This window comes from Trachypithecus francoisi, unplaced genomic scaffold, assembly GCF_009764315.1.
Source record: "Trachypithecus francoisi isolate TF-2019V2 unplaced genomic scaffold, Tfra_2.0 Lachesis_group5, whole genome shotgun sequence".
Lineage (NCBI taxonomy): Eukaryota > Metazoa > Chordata > Mammalia > Primates > Cercopithecidae > Trachypithecus > Trachypithecus francoisi.
In genome coordinates, this window is record NW_022681470.1 from 99,703,594 (window position 1) to 99,725,667 (window position 22,074).

Below are 22,074 nucleotides of genomic sequence, written 5' to 3' on the forward strand. Positions count from 1 at the left end.
GGTGAGCTCCCGGGATGGTTCTTCCGGTTATTTGTGCCGCCTTCACCCAGTGAGGGAGCCTGTGCCCACCCCGCCCAGTCGCTTTTGGGGCCGCTGCGGAGCTTTCGGTGCCATCTTCGGATCCTGTGTTCCGCACGGGGGCTCCACCAGGCCAGGGATGGTGGCGAGGGTCGCTCGTGGGTCCCCTCGCGGGGAGCAGGGTCTGGCACTCACAAGGGCGCCCGACTAGGACTTGTCGAATGAATCCATCGTCGCCTTTAGCTTCTAGTCCTTTGAAGAGCCCTAAGAGTGGAAATCAAGAGGTTTTTTCCATGGGGAAGTTCTGTTTACAAAGCGTTGATTTCTCGGCACCCCCGCGGGGCGGGCAACTGGCAGGGCCTCCGGTGCACCTTCTGCGCGGTGGAGCTGCGGGGACTCAGCTGGGCGGTGGTCGGGTCCTGGGGCCCTAGGGTGGGAGCAAGGGAAGGGAAAAGCAAAAGCTGGGAAAGAAGCCGGGGAGCGGCGGACCAAACAACTGAAAGGCTCGTGCAGAGGCACAGGTGGGATCTTCTGGAAGTGAGTATTCTTTTTGTTTATTTACTGTAGCAGAATGAGGAAATGGAGAGAGAACCTGAAAAAGCCCCAAACTCGAGGACCTGTTGCTCCCAAAGAATAACATCTTCCAGAAGTAGACAGAAACCTAAGCGTTTGGGAGCCCTGAAATCCTTGGAGGAGTAGCATCGTCATGACCCTCTGTTCTTTTTGCAAAGGACTTGCTTCCATTGTTTGTTTGTTCAATTGTCTGTTAAATAAATAAATAAAACCCTTTTCATATCTCTTTAAAATTACTTTGGTTCTATTATTTTATGATTACAAATAATGCTGCAGGCATCATTCTTGTACACTTCTCATTGCCCACTGGTATATTTCTATAGGTGGAGGCCTGGAGAGCAGTTGTTCCAGCATAGTGTTTACATAGCTTTTATTTCATTCCATTTTCTTTCATTTGTTGCTTTATTAGCGATAACGCTTTTCTTATTTCAGTGGCTGCATTAGGGTTTCTGGGATACATCTTTAATTTATCACAGTCTGCTTTCAAGTGTCATCATACCTCCCTCTCTGGCTTTTATCCTAGTGTTATGTAATTTTACTTTATTTATTATAAACTTTGTGATTATTATTACTTTTATTTATTAGGTCAAATATTTTTAAAAATATTTAAATTATAAGAAAACGTATAGTACATGCTTTCTAAATGCCATTTCCAAGATGGTTTCTTCGTATAGGCCCACATTTTTTTTTTTTTTTTTTTTTTGAGACGGAGTCTCGCTCTGCCGCCCAGGCTGGAGTGCAGTGGCCGGGTCTCAGCTCACTGCAAGCTCCGCCTCCTGGGTTTATGCCATTCTCCTGCCTCAGCCTCCCAAGCAGCTGGGACTACAGGCGCCCGCCACGTCGCCCGGCTAGTTTTTTGTATTTTTTAGTAGAGACGGGGTTTCACCATGTTAGCCAGGATGGTCTCGATCTCCTGACCTCGTGATCCGCCCGTCTCGGCCTCCCAAAGTGCTGGGATTACAGGCTTGAGCCACCGCGCCCGGCCGCGTGCCTGTAGTCCCAGCTACTAGGGAGGCTGAGGCTGGAGGATCGCTTGAGTCCAGGAGTTCTGGGCTGTAGTGAGCTATGCCGATCGGGTGTCCGCACTAAGTTCGGCATCAATATGGTGACCTCCCGGGAGCGGGGGACCACCAGGTTGCCTAAGGAGGGGTGAACCGGCCCAGGTCGGAAAAGGCCCACATTTTTATCTGGTATCCTTTTGCTTCTGCTTGGAAGACTCTTAAGATTTCTTGTAGCATGGGTTGGTGAATTCCTTTAGCTTTTGTATGTTTTTCAGTATCCTTATTTCACTCACAGTTTTGAAATTTTATTTTTGCATAGAATTCTAGGTTAACTTTTTTTCTCTAGGTACTTAAAAAATGTTGCCATTTATGAAGCATTGTTATTATAGTATCATCTTTCCTGTGTTTGTAAAAAAGGCATAAAGCCAGTTTCTTGTGCTGGTTATATAATTTTCAGAATGTGTATTTAAAATTAAAATATTAAATTTTACTAAAAACCTAAAAATATTAATCATGAATGTCCTAGATTCATCTTAAGTTCCACCAACAGTGCACTTAAAATGTGCCCAACCTGAGGGTCAAACCTACCTGCTGACGTGTAATTTGTGTTTGTGAGACATTCTGGACAGCATTTGCTTTCCCCAGCCGAGTGATTTTCCTCGCATCTGAATGTCTTCAGTGCAAAAGGAAATATTTTTCTTTGCAAAAATACTTTAAACTATTCTTACTTCAAGTAAGTGCATTAAAAACAAACTTCTCAGTTGCATCCCTGGAATTCATGGAAAGCCTGAGAGAGACAATCAAGTCCTTCAAGATCAAGAGCTAAACAAGGGACGACAAAGAGTGGCTTCTTCACTAGGAGTCAAGCCAAAGTCAACTGATTTCGTCTCCAAAGGAGACCAGAACTCGGTTCACCAGTGTCATGAGGACCCACCCCAGAGGAGGCGGACTTTCCTCTTCATGGTGCCTTCAGATAGGAAATCTCCTAGGATTTCTTTCTTTCCCTTTGATCTATTTCCAACTCTCCCGTTTTATTTCTTCAAGACCTTTTTCAGATCCCTACTGAGAAGGACCTAAGGACTGGTGCCCTTCCCTACCAGTCCCTCTCTGGTTGGGTGTCTTTGGTGCCCAAGCTCACCCGGAACTTTGCTGCCTGCCTGAGACAGTGAGAGGACCAAGGAGGGCAGCGAGTGCGGTGGGAACCACAGAGTCACCATGCACCTGCGCTTCATGGGCTCCTAGCAAATTGAATAAATGCCCCCTGGAACTTCTCTGCAGGTCACAGGGAAGGGGAGGGTGGCTGCTAACCCAGCGGGAGAAGCTTCAAGAAGCCTCGGGAGGACCTGGCCCTGACCCTGGGCCTTGAAGACAGGCCTGGCCAGGCTGATTTTGACGAGTAGACCCAAAGAAAAGGTTCAAGGGTGGCCCAAACCCGGACCCCGAGATTGAGGCTCTTAAATAAGTCTGAGGGTTTTGAGCCTCGTCATTAGAATCGATCTCACCTGTATCAGAAGACTCCTTTGCCAAAATTGAGAGACCAAGAAAGAGAAAGATTGGGCAGATCAAAGTCTGTAATTAACCCAAACAGGAAACATAATTTTTCTGAAAAATAGTATGTGTGCTGTGAGAAAAAGACTAGCCTCAAGGAGAATCTGTTTCTTTGGCTTGAGTGTAGGGAAGAATGGAGTTGCAAACAACAATGGTGAATTGAAACGGCAGGTGCATCAGGATGTAGACATCAAGGAATCAAAAATATTTTACTTCAAAATACATTTCTTTGACATATTTTGATATGTCTGTTTAGAAAGCCAGCTGCAGAAGTAGCCCTGCAAAGTTGTCTTTTGTTGGGGAGATTTGCATCTGTAGGGAATCTGCATTGATGCAGCCAAGTCTTTCCTTGCCCAGATCTAGGAAAGATTAACTGAGAGTCTGACACCTGTAAAGGTCTGAAAGAAACTTTTAGGATTTATTCTCTCTGAGAGCTGCTACTTGTAAGGTTTCATTTACATATTAAGACCAACTTTGCTAGCCAAGCCTCCTCTTCTCTCCCTCCCACAACCTGTCTTGCCCAAAATAAATGGATATACATCTGACTCTGATGGTGCCTGGTTTTGGCCATGCTTTGAGCCCTCATTCATTCCGTTACCTCGAGATGGTATATAAGCTTATGCATCCCATTGTGAGTAGGGTAGGGTAATCAATCTGTGGCCCTCCCCATGTACATGTTAGTACATTTTATGCCTTTTCTCCAACTAATCTGCCTTTTGTGACTTGATTTTTGAGTGAAACTTCAGAGGGTTAAGAGGGAGGGATTCCATTGACCCCTACAGTTTTGGAGCTATAAGCAGGATAGCAGAGCTCTGCTCTTCTGGAAGCTGCAGTGAAGAGCCCAGGATCTGATCAGGTGTCATAAGGGTAAGAATTTTTTACCAGCCAGGCTCCCGGCCTTCTTCTCTGTGTGGAATCTGATCAAGTGGACAGTAAAAATCACTGTTTCTTTTCCCTCTCCAAAATCTTCATTAATGGGAGAAAAGGATTTGTGTGACTAGTGTTGGGTGTAGTGACTCTGGTGTGCTTTTTGATACTTTGTGGTACCAATTCATATTGTTTAATCCCTTTCTTCCCAGAAATTGTCTGTTCCTTTGTCTTTGTCTCTATGTGTTATTCTATCATAAAAGGGGGTACTGATTGAGGTTCCTTCTCATCTTATTTGATGTCATTGAGAGCTTGACTTGTGACCAAGTGGGAGCACTTTCTCTTGGTTTCCCCTATCTGGTAAGAGGTGGTAACTTTCAGGTTATAGTAGGTGGCCTGTCTGAAAATGACTGGGAACCCAAGCACACTTTTTGTTCTGACTATGTCAACCTCTTGGGGTTTGTCTTAAGAAATCCCATCCCTTCGAGGCTTTTGTCATCTCAACTCTTGTTGCCTGATTAGTCCTAAGAAAACTCAATCCCAAGAGGGCCTACATGGTATCACAGACTCACACGTCTGTGACTGGAAGCCCCCACAAATGTGTCCAGATGATATCCGGAGGCAAATATCATCCTTAACCATCTGTGGCCTACTCCTTGCATTGAACTTTTTTCTTGGAGTGGAATCTTTGGGATTGCCTCTTCTATGACCTTCCCAGGTAGTTAACCTGGAAAATGACATCCTGGGCTTTCCACAAAGAGGCTATTTGGTTGAATTGCTATTGGAATAATTACACCATTGGAAATTCTAGTTGCCAGTAGACTGAAGATGGATCCCTTAAATTAGACACCTGAATTTTAAAAAGTTTAGAGATCTCTTATTTTAAACAGTTGATGGAAGATCAAATTAAAAGAAAGGCACATGCTAGTGTCATAGCTACCCTTAAAATGCTCTACCTTGCAGTTCAGTACTTAAAGTTCTGTGCTTTTGCTGCCATAGCCTGGGTTCAATTTCCAGTCAGGGAACCAGTTTATTTTGGCTTGATATTTGTGTGGCTTTTGACTTTTTGGAATACCCATTTATTGATCCTTTCCCCTTTCATGGGCAGCTTTTGTTTGTTTGTTTATTAAGACGGAGTCTCACTCTATCACCCAGACTACAGTACAGTGGTGCAATCTCGGCTGAATTAATCAAGGACCTATGGCTTCCAACACCATCAGTTGCCTGTACTCAGCCACCTTCAGCAGTGCTATCTGATTCTAGTGAGCAATAGCATTCCAGGAGAGGAGAGAAGGCTGCACAAAGGCCTGGTGTTTGTGTCCCCCCATCTAGACAGACATAGTAGCATGCAGGGACAAAGCGAAAGAGAAGAGTAGGCAGAGACAATGTGAATCTGTTCACCACATATTGTAAATGCATTTAAAAAATTCTTAGCTCATATTTGCAGGTAATACTAATTATGAAGTTGTTGGACTGAGGAGTTTATTTGTGACTCTCACCATCTTCAAAGTCAGCAATGAAGAGTTTCTTCCTCATTGAATCACTAACATGTTTTGGATCTCCTTGACTTCCTAGTTCGCTGACCTCTGACCTCTAGACCCAGACTTTAAAGGCCCATGTTATTACATTAGTTAACCTTTATAATCTCCCCCATTTTAAGGTTAATTTAATTGTATATGCAAAATCCCTTTGCCATGCAATGTGACATAATTATGTAATTAGCAACCATAAGAAAGCTGAAGCGAGTTTTAAACCAACCCAATTGTCCCATAGAACTGATGTTTATGGTTTCTTTTGAATAAACATAGAAATTGACCCTTTCAGTCTTGAAATTTGAGAAAGTTACATTTGTATTATCTGAGTTCCTTTCTCAGGAAACCAACCATGGGGACTTCCAGATAGTATCAAAGAGCTGAAATTTACCAGAGTACCACATCTGGACAATGAGATGTCAGACCCCTTATTCCATCATAATTGCCTAAGTGACCACATGCTTCCTCTTGACCAGTTCCTCTTTCTTACCTCTCCGTAATTCCTGTTTTCCTGCATGTAGTTCCATTTCTTCCCTGCTATCTAAACTCTGAATTTTTGTTGATCAGGAAGATGGATTTGAGACTGATCTCCCATCTCCTAAGTTGCAGTGCCTGATGAAAGCCTTCTTCCCTGGCAATACTAGTTGGCTCAGTGATTGGCTTTCTCTGCAGTGAGCAGCAATTCTTAAATCAAACCTCTGGTGTTTCAGTAACAACTATCCTAATACCAGACAAAATAAACAAGAGACTTTAAGACAAAAAAAGTTACCAAAGACAATGAGGAATATTTTGTAATGATAAAAGGGTCAATCCATCAGGAAGAGAGTACAATTATAAATACACATGCATCTAACAGAGCCTCAAAACACAGGAAGCAAAAACCGACAGTATTGAAGGCAGAAATAGACAATTTAACAATAGTAGATGGAAACTTTAATACCACAACTTTCAATAATGGATAGAGCAACTACGCAGAAGACCAATAAAGGAATAAAAGATTTAAACAACATAACCTACCAGACATCTATAGAATACTCCACTCAACAAAAACAGAATACACTTCCTCTCAAGTACACGTGGGATGTTCTAATGAATAGACCATATGCTAGCCCTTAACATAAATCTTAATAAATTTAAAAGGACTGAAATCATATAGCTTCTGATATATCTTATAAATTAATACTATCACACACTATAGTTTCAGGTTAGCATGTAGGGTATGCAGTTTGTTGGTCCTGCTTCCTTCTGTTTGTCATGAATATGGAGGTGACCATGGTTACACATGTGTAGGCCAGTAGCCCAGGAAAGTCAGGCAGCTGAAGGGAAAGGACAGATATTCATTCCATAAGAGTCTCCCTATGTCAGTCTCACAAAACCAGGGAGGAATTGACACATAGGAAGTGAAGAGGTACATCAGGGGATCACTTCTCTTCTGTCTATGCCTGTCTTTAAAACCTTAGTTTCTATCCCACTAAACCCCATTGCACAAGAATGCTGTTGATCACCACCAACCACCACAGACTCATGACCTTGATTTTTACCATGATCTGTCTGAGAATATATCCTCAGGCCAATGGCTTTGGCTCAATGCAAATCATTAGTGTTCCATAAAAACTGCTTCAAACAAATAGTAACAGTTTATAAGTCATTCCAAATTAGGTGGCCACTACATGTATTTAAAGAGATATACATACATTATTTCAGTGATTGTGATAAATTGGAAAGAAAGCCTGTGGAGTTAGAATGAAAATCATAAATGACAAGCAAAATATATGTATGTAGAGATTATAACACAAAGCAACCCACACATAGAAGAGGAGAGTGGGGTTAGGAGTTATGAATATCAAACTTGTCCTCAAGTTAAGTGAAAAGCCAACATGGGCCAGGTGTGGTGGCTTATGCCCATAATTCCAATACTTTGGGAGGCCAAGGTGTGAGAATAACTTGGGCCCAGGAGTTTGAGACCAGCCTGGGCAACATAGTGAGACCCCATACACAAACACACACAAAATAGCTGAGGGTGGTGACATGTACCTGTAGTCTGAGCTGTTCAGGTGGCTGAGGCAGGAGGATCCCTTGAGCCTGGGAGTTTGAGGTTGCAGTGAGCTGTGATCATGCCATTGCACTCCAGGTTAAGCAGCAGAGCTAGACTCTGTCTAAAAAAAAGAAAGAAAAAAAACTAACATGCTTCCCCAGTGGGGGAAAAGATGCCATTATAACATTGGTTTGAAGCAAGAAGTATATTAAGACACTGACCAAAATCCTTTTATTACTTATTTTGCTTTTATTTTTTGAGACAGGGTCTCACTTTGTCATCCAGAATGGAGTGCAGTGACATGATCTTGGTTCACCGCAGCAAAAAACACCTGGACCCTAGCGATCCTCCCACGTCAGTCTCCTGAATAGCTGGGACTACAGACACGCCCCACTATGCCCCGCTAATTTTTTTTTCTTTTATTTTTTTGAGGTGGAGTCTCGTTCTGTTGCCCAGGATGGAGTGCAGTAGCGCTATCTCCACTCACTGCAAGCTCTGCCTCTCAGGTTCACGCCATTCTCCTGCCTCAGCCTCCCAAGTAGCTGGGACTACAGGCACCCGCCACCACACCCGGCTAATTTTTTGTATTTTTGGTAGAAACGAGGTTTCACCATGTCAGGCAGGATGGTCTCGATCTCCTGACCTCATAATCCACCCGCCTTGGCCTCCCAAAGTGCTGGGATTACAGGCATGAGCCACCACGCCCAGCCCTATGCCCAGCTAATTTTTAAAAATTGTTTGTAGAGGGAGGGTTTTGCCCTGCTGCCCAGGTTGGTCTCAAACTCCTGAGCTCAAGTGATCCGACCACCTTGGTCTCCCAAAGTGGTGGGATTACAGGTGTGAACCACTGCACCTGGCCTCTAAATCCATATAAATCAGTTATTCACACACTGAGCAGAATATTCAGGATTTTTTTTCTTATAATATAAATGATGTGGAAAACTGGAGAACCAAAGAAGAACATCAAGACTATCTAAAAGTGTTAAATTTTTCATTAAGAAGAAAATGACTTCATGACAGTCCTTAAGACAACGATAGAACTTGAGGAAATATGTATTCCTTGATATTTTCTATGCATTTGCATAATAAACAATGAAAATATGGTTAAATTTTAGAAAGAGGCCTGTGGTATTGTTACAAGGGTGTACAAGTACTGAGAATGACTGCTGAGGGAGTGGTCTCCATTGGTGGTGACCTTCAGAAGAGACCTTGTGTTTCCACATGGCCTAGACACCTGGAAGGCAGAGATTCTAACATTCCATGACACCCCCACCTTCTAATTCTGTTATCGTGACTCCAGACCCTTACCTGGCACTGGGTCTTATCTCTAGCATTCCTGTCAGAGCCTGAACCACAGACAGTACCTCAGATTCTAAGCTCAGGCACCTTGTGCCTTGTTTTTGTGGCTAAGGATTCTCAGAGCTGTGGGATGCTGACAAAGTTTATCCCAAAAGTAAATTATGAATCAGATCTGCTTTCTTTTGACTCATTTAAATCCCTTGTTTAATGTAAAGAAACTTTACTGAGGTATAATTTACATACTATAAAATTTACCCATTATAATTGTACAGTTCAATAATTTTTAGTAATTTACTCAAGTGGTGCAACCATTACCATAATCCATGCATTTGTTTTTAATGTATTATTTGTTTGGGTTTATTCTCCCTAGGCTCTGATTCCACTTCCTCCACAAGCTTCAGCATGGCCGTATCTCCCACCACTTGTTTTGGTCCAAGGGCAGAAATGAACATCCTGGAAACCAATCAGTACTTGCGCTCTGAACTGGAAAAATGCAAACAGAACTTCCGAGACCTCACAGAGAAATTCCTGACATCCAAAGCAACTGCCTACTCCCTGGCCAATCGCCTGCAGAAATACAGTAGGTCCCATAGGGGCATGGTCACCAAAGTGATAAATGATTGTCCATTTTCCTCTGTGAAATGAAACACTGCAGACTTTATTCTCTATCAAAATTAATTTTATCCTGACTACCCTCCCAAAAAGGTAAAAGAGGGCATTTTACTCTCAATTTGCCAAGGACAGAAAAACTGAGGCACAAATGTGTAAAGTTTGCAGGGCGAGTGTAGTGAGGAATAGAGACTAAAATCTTGGTTTAGGCATGAAACTGACTTTCCCCTCTCAGCAATGAGTATCAGCTTCTACAAACATGTAACATCACTGTTGGTTAAAACATCTCAGGATTCGGCCGGGCGCGGTGGCTCAAGCCTGTAATCCCAGCACTTTGGGAGGCCGAGACGGGCGGATCACGAGGTCAGGAGATCGACACCATCCTGGCTAATACGGTGAAACTCCGTCTCTACTAAAAAATAGAAAAAACTGGCCGGGCGCGGTAGCTCAAGCCTGTAATCCCAGCACTTTGGGAGGCCGAGACGGGCGGATCACGAGGTCAGAAGATCGAGACCATCCTGGCTAACACAGTGAAACCCCGTCTCTACTTAAAAAAATACAAAAAACTAGCCGGGCGAGGTGGCGGGCGCCTGTAGTCCCAGCTACTCGGGAGGCTGAGGCAGGAGAATGGCGTGAACCCGGGAGGCGGAGCTTGCAGTGAGCTGAGATCCGGCCACTGCACTCCAGCTTGGGCGACAGAGCGAGACTCCGTCTCAAAAAAAAAAAAAATAGAAAAAACTAGCCGGGCGACGAGGTGGGCGCCTGTAGTCCCAGCTACTCGGGAGGCTGGGGCAGGAGAATGGCGTACAGGAGAATGGCGTAAACCCGGGAGGCGGAGCTTGCAGTGAGCTGAGAACCGGCCACTGCACTCCAGCCTGGGCAGCAGAGCAAGACTCCGTCTCAGAAAAAAAAAAAAAAAAAACTCAGGATTCAATTTAAACTTTTTAAAGAGCACCCATTTGCACAGCACTGTGCCAACAGCACCAGGGATGAAAGAAGAAATAGTATACCCTATCTGCCTTGAAGGAACTTAAAACTACTTATTCTCAACTGAGTCACAGATATGTGGAGGTGCGAACTTCAATAGCAGACATGGAGAAAAGTCTTTATGATTCCTGGATCAAGATTCTCTTCCCACATAAGTTCGAATAAGCCATTCCTCATGCTCTGGTTAGATTGAGGGTATTTCCAGAAAAATCAGAGACTTTGTAACACCCTTTCTGTCTCTCTCTGAGTATCAACTTTACAGACAGCAAGCAACTGCAGGTGGACATCCAGGATCAGAGCTATGAGACATATGGCCAAAATGAAAACAAGGCCAAGTGGAGCAGACCGCCGTTCTCAGTAGAAGGCCAGGCCAGGTTTAGAGCTGGTCCTTTCCTCTCCACAGTCAGCTCTCACATTTTTAAATTCACTGTAAAATCCCAAACCTGTTACTAATAGTCGGGGAAGGGAGAAGCTGTAATGACAAGAAAACATGGGAACAAGGGCATGAGAGGAACAGGGATATTAATTAGAAGAGGATTCTGCTTAACACTGAAATTGAGTTTGCTTTCCAATTTCTACAATTATTTTTAAATAAATCATTGTGGGGGGTGGCTAAAAGTTGCTGTCTAACTTACTGTGATAGAAAAGTAAAGCCAAAAGCCCACTTACTAAAGAAGTGAAAAGATGAGCTTTGGTGTGTGGAAAAACTAGTTTAAAAAAAACTTCATTCATTATAATTGCAGGAAAAAAAAATTCTCAAGCTAGAGAAGAAGAACGGTAATATCGTAGGTAATATCTAAGACCTTAGTATAATGGTATTATTGTGCAGTGATTAAAGAGCATATACCCTAGGACCAAATTTCCTGAGTCAAATCTAACTTAGCATCACTGTGCCTCAGTTTCCTCATCTGTAATGGTAATAGAGTAGTAACTACCTCTTTGGATAGTGGTGATGATCATATGATGATAATTCTTAAAAACCTACTGCAACAGTACCATGACAAACACTATATGTTGGTTCTCCCTTCAAAATACCACCTATTAGCTTTCGGGCATATATCATTTGGATCTTTCTCCTCCATATACAGTTTTACACAGTTGTATACAGATAAATGTTTAAATCTTTGAAATATTTTGGGATTATTGAAACTCTTGAAGCAGGAGAACCATCAGTCCTACAGTTCTTAGTATCTTCCCAAACACAGGAAGTGACACAGGAAGCCATTATTTCATGGCCTTATGTTCATGTTTTATTTTATTTTATTTTTTTTTTTAATTATTTTTATTTTTATTTTTATTTTTTGAGACGGAGTCTTGCTCTGTCACCCAGGCTGGAGTGCAGTGGCCGGGTATCAGCTCACTGCAACCTCCGCCTCCCAGGTTCACGCCATTCTCCTGCCTCAGCCTCCCGAGTAGCTGGGACTACAGGCGCCCGCCACCTCGCCCGGCTAATTTTTTGTATTTTTAGTAGAGACGGGGTTTCACCGTGTTAGCCAGGATGGTCTCAATCTCCTGACCTCGTGATCCGCCCGTCTCGGCCTCCCAAAGTGCTGGGATTACAGGCTTGAGCCACCGCGCCCGGCCCATGTTTTATTTAAGAGGCTGTAAGGCTTGGTAAATTGGCATTAAGATTTGAAGTCATGGCTGGGCGCATTGGCACACTTACTGTAATCCCAGCACTTTGGAAAGTCAAGGTGGATAGATCATTTGAGGTCAGGAGTTCGAGACCAGCCTGGCCAACATGGTGAAGCCCTGTCTCTACTGAAAATACAAAAACTAGCAGGATGTGGTGGTGCACACTTGTAATCTCAGGCTGAGGCAGGAGAATAACCTGGGAGTCAGAGGTTGATGTGAACCGAGATCATGCCACCGCACTCCAGTCTGGGCAACAAAGTGAGTTTCCATCTCGAAAGAAAGAAGAGAGAGAGAGAGAGAAAGAAAGAAAGAGAAAGGGAGGAAGGGAGGAAGGGAAAGGAGGGAGGGAGGGAGGGAAGGAAGGAAGGAAGGAAGGAAGGAAGGAAGGAAGGAAGGAAGGAAGGAAGGAGAAAAAAAGATGTGGAGTCAGACCTCAGGGGATGTGAATTCTGACTGCCTCATTCCAGTTGAATTATCTTACCACGTTGTTTTATCGGACTGTGGGTTCTTCTTTCCTCATCTCTAAAACAGGGAGTAGTTGAGAGACTGAGGAATAAAGATATGGAAATCGCAGTGTAAAGCCTGGTACTGAGGATACTTTTATCTTTGAGATAGACCCTGCCTCCTGCCCTGCAGGCAGTGACCACAGTAGCACGTCCAGCCTTCCATGATGCAGGCATGTCTGTCTTTTCTCAGAGTGTGAAGAGTGCAAAGACCTTACAGAATCTGTGCTGCAGGAGGAGCTGCAGTTTCAGGAGAGGGAGCTGGCCGAATTGCTGAGACCAGCTACAAGGCTCTGGTAAGGAGGTACCACTGTGGGAAGTGTATAAATCCTGTTTGAAGTGGGGCAGTGTAGGCTGGTAGAACAAAGAGAAAATTTGTGCAAGGAGAAGGGCAGAAACGTATGAGGCAGGCACAGAACTAGACTAAGACACAATGAGGCTATGGTCTAGTTAGGCGTCTAGGGTTTTCCATTAAATAGCATGTTAGTAAAATGGAGACAGCTGCCTGTGTTGGCATGATAGCAATGTGGCTTCTATTTGTGTGTCCTTGGTCAAATTTACTTCACTTTTCTGCATGTCATTAACCTAGACTACCTCATTTATAAAATGGAAATACTGGCAGTACCTACCTTAGAGGGCTATGAAGATTAAATGCACAATTGCAAGTAGTTAGAATCATCTCTAACACATAGAAAACTCTGAACAACTATTTTCTTTCTTTTTTTTTTTTTTTTTTGAGCCGGAGTCTTGCTCTGTCGCCGGGACTGGAGTGCAGTGGCCGGATCTCAGCTCACTGCAAGCTCCGCCTCCCGGGTTTACGCCATTCTCCTGCCTCAGCCTCCCAAGTAGCTGGGACTACAGGTGCCCGCCACCTCGCCCGGCTAGTTTTTTGTATTTTTAGTAGAGACGGGGTTTCACTGTGTTAGCCAGGATGGTCTCGATCTCCTGACCTCGTGATCCGCCCATCTCGGCTTCCCAAAGTGCTGCGATTACAGGCTTGAGCCACCGCGCCCAGCCTGAACAACTATTTTCTATAATTATTATGTTTGTTCCCATTTATAGATGTGGTGATTGTCGTTAACATTTTCTTTTTTTTTTTTTTTTTTTTTTGAGACGGAGTCTCGCTCTGTCACCCAGGCTGGAATGCAGTGGCCGGATCTTGGCTCACTGCAAGCTCTGCCTCCCAGGTTTACGCCATTCTCCTGCCTCAACCTCCCCAGTAGCTGGGGCTACAGGCACCCGCCACCTCGCCCGGCTAGTTTTTTTGTATTTTTTAGTAGAGACGGGGTTTCACCGGGTTAGTCAGGATGGTCTCGATCTCCTAACCTTGTGATCCGCCTGTCTTGGCCTCCCAAAGTGCTGGGATTACAGGCTTGAGCCACTGGTCATTAACATTTTCTATAAGAGATATTTTCAAATTTTCCAAAGTGCCTTTCATGGTAAGAATGTTTCTCCTCCAAACTTTTAAAAAAAGTGTTATACTAGGTGGAGTATTAACTGGTAGGGCTATGGGATAGATAGATGATTGAGCAGCTGTTGTGTAGAAAATGAATTATTAATTTGCTCAGGACCAGCATTGACTATCCTTAGAGGGTTTCAGACATAACGATTCAAAACTTCTTTTAATCTTTCTTTTAATCCTTTGTTGAAATGAAATCATAGAAGCTCAAATGTGTAAAACTCACCAAAGCAGAGAGATTTGGTTGAAGGGGGGATAGGTCTGGAGCCCCTGCTTCTCCCCAGTGTGTGTCTTTACTTCCCCTGACACTTTCTAGCAACTCTAAGGAATAGAGTTTGAAAGAGGACCTGCGGATAACTACTTAGAAGAATATCAGGGAGAAAACTCGAGCATGAGATGGGGTAGATGACTGCAAATGTTCAGTCCAGCTCTGGGACTACATGGTTCTAAACATTAACTGAATAACTACTTGCATGTGTACATACTACCGCGTGCTGTAAGTTGGGTCATAGGTGGCACTATCTTTAGACTTACAGAGCTCACACTCCACATTGGAACCCATGTGTATTAGTCCATTCTCACACTGCTATAAACACGTATCTGAGACTGGGTGATTTATAAAGAAAAGAGGTTTAATCGGCTCATGGTTCTGTGGACTGTACAGGCTTCTGCTTCTGGGCAGGCCTCAGGAAACTTACAATCATTGTGGAAGTTGAAGGAGAAGCAGGCATGGTCTTCACATGACCAGAAGAGGAGAGAGAGAGAGAGAGCAAAGAGGGAGGTGCTGCACTTTCAAACCACCAGACCTCATGAGAACTCACTCACTACCATAAGAACAGCAAGGGGGAAATCTGCCCCCATGATCTGGTCACCTTCCAGCTGTTCCCTCCCCCAACATTGGGGATTACAATCCAACATAAGACTTGGGTGGGGACACAGAGCCAAACCATATCACCATGAGAAATATTTAAACCATAATTAGAAAACAATGAAATCCCACATAGAATAATGAAATTACTACTCAGAACTTTACTTTTTTTCTTTTTTTTAGATGGAGTCTTACCCTGTTGCCCAGGCTAGAGTGCAGTTGTGTGATCTCAGCTCACTGCAGCCTCCACCTCCCAGGTTCAAGCGATCCTCCTAGGTCAGCCTCCCAAGGAACTGAGAGTACAGGCACACACCACCATGCCAGCTAATTGTTGTATTTTTAGTAAAGATGGGGTGTCGCCATGTTGGCCAGGCTGGTCTCAAAATTCCTAAGGTGATCCTCCTGCCTCGGCCTCCCAAAGTGCTGGGATTACAGGCGTGAACCACTGTACCCGGCCAGAACTTTAATTTTAATTGCCTTCTTACTGATTATGGTCTATCTCTTCATGTCATTCAAAAGAATACTTCCCTTCTTGACCTTTTCACTGATTTTTCTTTTTAACTTTCAATAATAGCAGAGATACCTGGCCAACATTTTTGAACCTGGCTTTTTTTTTTTTGTGCCAGTTATTGTATAATGCTTGATGTATATTGTACGAAACTGCACTTGGGCTAAAGTGGGGAACCAAAGGGGCATCTTTTTAAAGCAAAGTTAATAAAATAACAGACAACCCCAAGGCTGTTTCTTCATTCCTTCTGCCACAGGCAAGTCACACAACTTGTACAAGAATTCATCTTGGGCCAGGTGCGGTGGCTCATGCCTGTAATCCCAGCACTTTGGTACAGTGAGGTGCATGAATCATTTGAGGTCAGGAGTTCAAGACTAGCATGACCAACATGGCAAAACCCCATCTCTACAAAAAATATATACATTATCCTGGCATGGTGGTGGGCACCTGTAGTCCCAGCTACTTGGAAGGCTGGAAGGCTGAGGCAAGAGAATTGCTTGAACCTGGGAGGCAGAGGTAGAGGCAGAGGCAGAGGCAGAGGCAGAGGTTGCAGTGAGCTGAGATCACATCACTGCACTCCAGCCTGGGCAACAGAGTGAGACTCTGTCTCAAAAAAAAAAAAAAAAAAGAAAGAAAGAAAGAAAGAAAAGAAAAGAAAAAAGAAAAAAAAGAATTCAACTTGGGAGTTCCTCACAGGGATTCTAAGAGATCTCTCCTCTGAAACTTCTATAATCTATTATTCACTACATTCCCTTCCCTCTTACTCCTCTTTCCCACCTTAAGATACATGATCCCTTAATTCAGGCTCAGGCTGAAGAACTGACCCACTTACTACAGAAGATACAGGAAGGAAGAGGTGTCTACTAGCTTTTCACCCAGCATGTGAAGAACACAGTTAAGTCTTTTGAGGGCCTTCTCAGGAACACTGACATTGCCTACTACCAGAGACAGAGATTCTGTGAGCAAATGGTACAAGGAATCCAGCTGACAGAGGTTCTTGTCAGAAAACTTGCCACAGGTAAGTTGGCTACAGGCTCTGAAGACCCTTAGCTCCTCTCAAGTGCCCCAAAGTGGGGAGAAAAAATGCAGAGTTATCTCCATTGTAAATTTTATTTTAGTTTTGACTATGGTCCTTAATCTGCATTCTATTGTTTTCTCTTTAGAGCACTCAGGTAATCACTTTTCATATTCTTTCAAGAGTTCTGAGTTTTGTTTTTTATTTTGAGACAGAGGCTTGCTCTCTTGCCCAAGCTGGAGTGCAGTGACACAATCTTGGCTGACTGCGATCTGTGCCTCCTGGGCTCAAGCATTCCTCCAACCTCAGCCTCCCAAGTAGCTGGTACTACAGGTGTGTGCCACCACGCCTGGCTGACTTTTGTATTTTTTGTAGAGACAGGGTTTCACCATGTTGCCCAGGCTGATGTTGAACTACTGAGCTCAAGTGATCCACCTGCTTTGGCCTCCCAAAGTGCTGGGATTACAGATGTGAGCCACTGTGCCTGGCCTGAGAGTTCTTAGTTTCAATCAGTAAGAGGGATAGAGTATAGTGGATTACTTCATCTTGATGAGCATAAGAACTCACCTTCATTTCTGGAAGATATTTTCACTGGGTGTAGGATTCTAGTTGACAGTTTTTGTTTTTAAAAAGTGTTTGAAAAGTGATATTCCACTGTCTTCTGGCTTACATTGTTTCCAACAAGAAGTCTGCCATAATTCTTATTTTTGTTCCTCTGTACATAATATGTCTTTTTTCACTGGCTGCTTTTGAGATTTTCTATTTATCACTGGTTTTAAGCAGTTTGGTTATGATAAGACCTTGTATAGTTTTATCTTTTACATATTGTTTTACTTTATTTAGTTTCTTGCATCTGCATGTTTATAGTTCTGATCAAATTTGAATAATGACATATATGTCTTATATATGGCATATATAATATATTATATATGGCATATATATATCAAATATATATAATATATATTCTTTCTCTCTATTCTGTCCTTCAAAGACTCCAGTTATATTTGTATTAGCTGCTTTGAAATTTTACCACAGTTGACTAATGGTCTGTTCATTTTTGTTATGTCTTTTTTTTCTCTATTTCTTTCTATTTCCATGTCTTGGAATTGATTAATCTTTCTTCAGCAGCACCTAATCTGCTGTTAATCCTATCCAGTGTATTTTCATCTCAGACATTGTTTTTCATGTAAATTTAATTTATATCTTTTTTAAGGCCTTCTATGTAACACTTCATCATTTCATATTTTCCCCTAGCTTGTTTATTTTATTTTATTCTATTTTTTGAGACAGAGTATTGTTCTGTTGCCCAGGCTGAAGTACAGTGGTGAGATTTTAGCTCACTGCAACCTTCGCCTCCTGGATTCAAGCGATTCTTGTGCCTCAGCCTCCTGAGTAGCTGTGATTGCAGGCACGTGCCTCCACACCCAGCTATTTTTCATATTTTTCAGAGAGATGGTGTTTCACCACATTGGCCAGGCTGGTTGCCAACTCCTGACCGCAGGTGACCCACTCACCTTGGCCTCGCAAAGTGCCAGGATTACAAGTATGAGTTGCCACACCTGGCCTAGCTTCTTTAATACAAGGAATATAGTTATATTTGTTTCAATGTCCTTGTCTACAGATTCTGTCATCTGTGTCCTTTCTATTGTTTTTTTAATTCTCACTTGATGTGTCCTTTCCAAGTCAGTTTAAGCAGATTGATTTTTTTTTTCCCTTCTTATCATGGATTACAGTTTTCTGTCTCTCTGCATTCCTAACATTATTTGATTTGGTGTTAGACATTGCGAATTGTAACTTATTGAGTGCTGGATTTTTTTGCATTTTGTGTTAAAACTATTTTAGCTTTGTTTTGGTATACAATAAAGTTACTTAAAATCAATTTGTGTCTTTTAAAGCTGGCTTTTTAAATTTTTTAGGCAGGATAAGAGCAGCTATTAGTCAACAGCTATTTTTTTTCCCACTGTGGAGGCAATATGACTTTTAAGAAAATAGACCTTATTTTTTAGGGTAGTTTCAGATTCACAGCAAAATTGAGCAGGAAGTACAAAAAGTTCCATATACCCCCTGCCTCCACACATGCATAGCCTCCTAGACTATCAACATCTCTCTCCAGAATGGTACATTTGTTACAGTTGATGAACTTAAATTGTCATGTCATTATCACACAAAGTCCACAGTTTACATTGGGGGCAATACTCTTTTGAAGATTCTAAGCCAATGATCTCCCACAGATTTGGCACCAGGGACTGGTTGCATGAAAGACAATTTTTCCACAGGCAAGGTGGGGGTGGGATGGTAGGGGTTGGGAGTTGGGTGGTTTCAGTACGAAATTGTTCTACCTCAGATCATCAGGCACTAGTTAGAGTCTCATAAGGAGCATGAAGCCTAGATCCCTGGCATGTACAGTTCACAATAGGGTTTGTGTTCCAATGCTGATCTAATGCCATCGCTGATCTGACAGGAGGTGGAACCATAATGCTTTCTGGCTGGCTGCTCACCTCCTGCTGTGCGGCCCCGTTCCCAACAGGCCATGGACCAATGCTGGGGATTGGGGACTCCTGTTCTAAGCAATGCTCCCTCTATTAAAAGGGATTTTCACTCTAGCTGATGGAAACACCAAGTGTTGCAAACTCTGTGTGAGCTACAGATATTATTCCTTTTAGGAAGTTCTTTTCCCTGCTTTGCATAATTTCCTCAAATTCATGTACTAATGAGTACTTAGCTGAAGATTGAAGACAGATATCCAAGGCATTCTGTCTGTGCAGCAATTTATTCTCTAGTCTGTCCTGTGATGTCTACCCACTCTGACTTCTTCAAACTTACTACCAGGCTCTGCCTGGGTCCTCCCTCCCTGCTTTGCAGTTGACAATCTCAGAAAGTAAACTGGAGCAATCACAGGACTCATCTCTTTTATTTTCTCTCTCTCAGGGGTCACTGTACTGTACTGCATTATATCCAATGTTGAAGCTACAGTTTAAAATACTTTTTCCAGTTTCTTAGTTGTTTAAGGTGGAGGACAAATCCGGTCCCTATTACTCCAACTTGGCCAGAAGCAGAAGTCTCCATTCAATCTTTGCGGTCAGAAAGAACAGTATGACAGAAGGCAGCTTGTTAGAATGGGAAAACCCCTGGGCTAAGAATCAGAATTACCTAGGCTCTAGTCTCAGCACTGTATTTACTAACTTTGTGCAGTGATTGATCCTTCTTGAATTTCTGTTTCCTCATTTGTAAAGTGGGTCACATCATAATTCCACGGCTGCTGTACAGATCAGTTGAAGTAGTGTCTTAATGTTCATGAGTGTATTTCTCTTTCAGGGTTATTTATTTATTTATTTTCAGGTCCCGATAAACTGTCCACATCTTTTGGAGTTAGTTTAGGCACAAGATATAGTAGAAGCTGATGTTAGAAAAGTTGATTTATACTGGAATATTTTTCATAGAATCACCCCCTATTCTCACTAACAAACTGAGAATAAAAACAAGAATTACCCCCAAGAACATCTGAGGAAGCACAACAGGGACAGACTTGAAGGCACCTGGGCAGTCCTCTGGTTTTGGAGTAGAGGTAGGACAGGGCTATTTGTCCTCTCTGAGACTGGAGCAGGTTCTGTGTGTGAGTAGCAATGGGACAAACAGTCATGGTCTGGCAACCAGCCTGTGGCAGGAAGGAAGGTTACAACTGGAGAAGTCCAAAGGGCAGCCAGGCAAGAATTCTTTGAACTGGGGAACAAAGGCATTTAAAACTTTTTGCTCTGCTTCAGGCAGCTGATGTCATGGTGATGATTCACCACATCAGGAACACCCTGTCCAGTGGACTCAGGCAAGCCCGCCAGGCCACTTCTCTAAAGACACAACCTGAGGCCTCCTGCAATAATTCTTAGAGAGCATTCTGAACACACATGTAAAGTGTTATGTCCCTGATCATATAGGCCCCGTGTGTGCAATGTGTGAAATGGGACCTGCTTAATTTCTGACTAGCTCTTTGTAATTTTGATTTGCAGAAAATCACAACGGTAAGAAAAATGAAAACAGGCAAAGACTATTGGCTTCCAGGTAACTCTAAATGATGAAGGGGCTGATAATGGACTGATCAAATCTAAAGAGAATTCCAGAATCAAAGGCTTAAGAGGTTAAAGGTCCCAGATCTAGAAAAAGCAGAAACTGCTGAGTGTTCCTTTTTTGGTTGACTGATTATACAATGTATCCTTTAAAAAATGGTTCTCTGCTCTCTTTGCAATTCTTGTATTGGTTCTTATTTCCTAGTAATTTCTCACACTTAGTTAACTAGTCAGTCTTACTGAAAAGTAAACTAACCAGGGATCCCTGGTTTCTGTATCTTTAAAACCTATATGGTTACAAACCAAAGTGAGATGCCTTTCTGGTTTCTGCACAGTTTTCCTGAATTATGTTGGCAGATGTTTTATAGCCAGAAAATTACCTTGAAAATAAACTGAAACCATGCCAAGTATTTAGAGCTAGGGGTCTAAAATCTGCAAAAGCGGCCGGGCGCGGTGGCTCAAGTCTGTAATCCCAGCACTTTGGGAGGCCGAGACGGGCGGATCACGAGGTCAGGAGATCGAGATCATCCTGGCGAACACAGTGAAACCCCGTCTCTACTAAAAAATACAAAAAAAAAAAACTAGGCGGATGAGGTGGCGGGCGCCTGTAGTCCCAGCCACTCGGGAGGCTGGGGCAGGAGAATGGCGTGAACCTGGGAGGCGGAGCTTGCAGTGAGCTGAGATCCGGCCACTGCACTCCAGCCTGGGCGACAGAGCGAGACTCCGTCTCAAAAAAAAAAAAAATCTGCAAAAGCCCTGGGATGTTACATTGTCTCAAGAGCCAGTATTCAATGGACCACTCCACATCATATTAAATAAAATCTGAACACAGCATTTTGATGCCAATAGTATGGGTCTCTGTGTCCTGTGTGCCCTGAGTGTATTTTAGAGTAGTTGTTGAGTCTGCTGCCTTATCTGTGTGTTATGAGATCAATGCACTGATCACTTGCTGTTTTCACTTCTATACTAACTCTCGGCCCACTACACTCCCAGTCAAAAGTGGATTGCATACTTGCTCTTTGATATGATGGTCCGTTTTGTTTTGGTGCCTCTTCCATGAGCTTCAGATCAGAACTAGCTATGAAGCTGTGGTTCCAGGCTGCCTTGGTTTAATTCCTTGTCTTGCCTATTCCACCAGGCTCAGGAGGGAGGTGTAGGAGGAAGAAATGGATGAAGTCCTGGAGGACTCACTAGATGAACAGCATTTGACTCATTCCAGCTGCCATGTCTCCCACCAGCTTCCCATTAGCAATGCCTTCCTCTTTGATGCACAGGAAGACCCCTCTGCTCTGGATTTAGCCAGTGAGTGCTCCTTTGATAAGAAAATAAAGCTCCATCAATCTCTCAGTAGCTCCTACATTCTACATGCTCAACACCTCTGTCTAAACTGAGAGATGTTATTCTCTACAGGCAGGCCCTGAAGATTCACTTTAAAAAAGTGATTAGGCTGAACACAGCTCTGGGATCAAGTCTCAAGTACAGGTCCTTGTTGGGTCAGGTGATTTGCTCTGTTCCTGTCCTCACCTCAGTCCCTCTGACCCCGAATGGCATCTGCAAGC

The 22,074-nt window shown here is 43.1% G+C and overlaps 1 pseudogene; it reads left to right on the plus strand.

Moving 5' to 3' along the window:
• Positions 1–11: 11 nt before the first annotated feature.
• Positions 12–22,074, plus strand: part of LOC117074140 — a 23,796-nt pseudogene continuing 1,733 nt past the window's right edge.